The 378-nt window shown below is 41.0% G+C and overlaps 1 protein-coding gene across 1 annotated transcript in view; it reads right to left on the bottom strand.

Moving 5' to 3' along the window:
* The window catches only part of RGN (regucalcin), a gene marked incomplete at its 5' end in the record, with an annotated part of 9,934 nt that overhangs the window by 1,736 nt on the left and 7,820 nt on the right, over positions 1-378 (bottom strand). The window lies entirely within an intron of this gene.

Below are 378 nucleotides of genomic sequence, written 5' to 3'. Positions count from 1 at the left end.
CCTTTTTGAGGCTTACCTGAACTGAAGCCCTGCCTGCCCACCTCAGATACACTTCAGTCTATGGTTAAATCTTTGCCGTTTTACTTCCAAAATTGCCTGTTTTGTGGAATTCCCTGGCTGTCCAGTGGTTAGGACTCCATGCTCTCACTGCCGAGGGCCTGGGTCCGATTTGCAAATAGTTCATGCACAAAAACTGGCAAGACGTGTAGGCTCTGTTTCTGCCCAATTAAATGCTCCAAAATCACCTTATTGAAACTAAATATTAGAAGGGCTTGTTTCTGAAAAAAAGGGGTATTTTGAAACCAGCTGGCTGGCCTTAAAGAAAATCATAATATACAAAATAAAACAAACATCAAAATTCATAGGAACTTTACACTA

Source organism: Bison bison, unplaced genomic scaffold (genome assembly GCF_000754665.1).
Source record: "Bison bison bison isolate TAMUID 2011002044 unplaced genomic scaffold, Bison_UMD1.0 scf7180017853685, whole genome shotgun sequence".
Classification (NCBI taxonomy): domain Eukaryota; kingdom Metazoa; phylum Chordata; class Mammalia; order Artiodactyla; family Bovidae; genus Bison; species Bison bison.
This window is presented reverse-complemented; position numbering and strand designations above follow the sequence as displayed.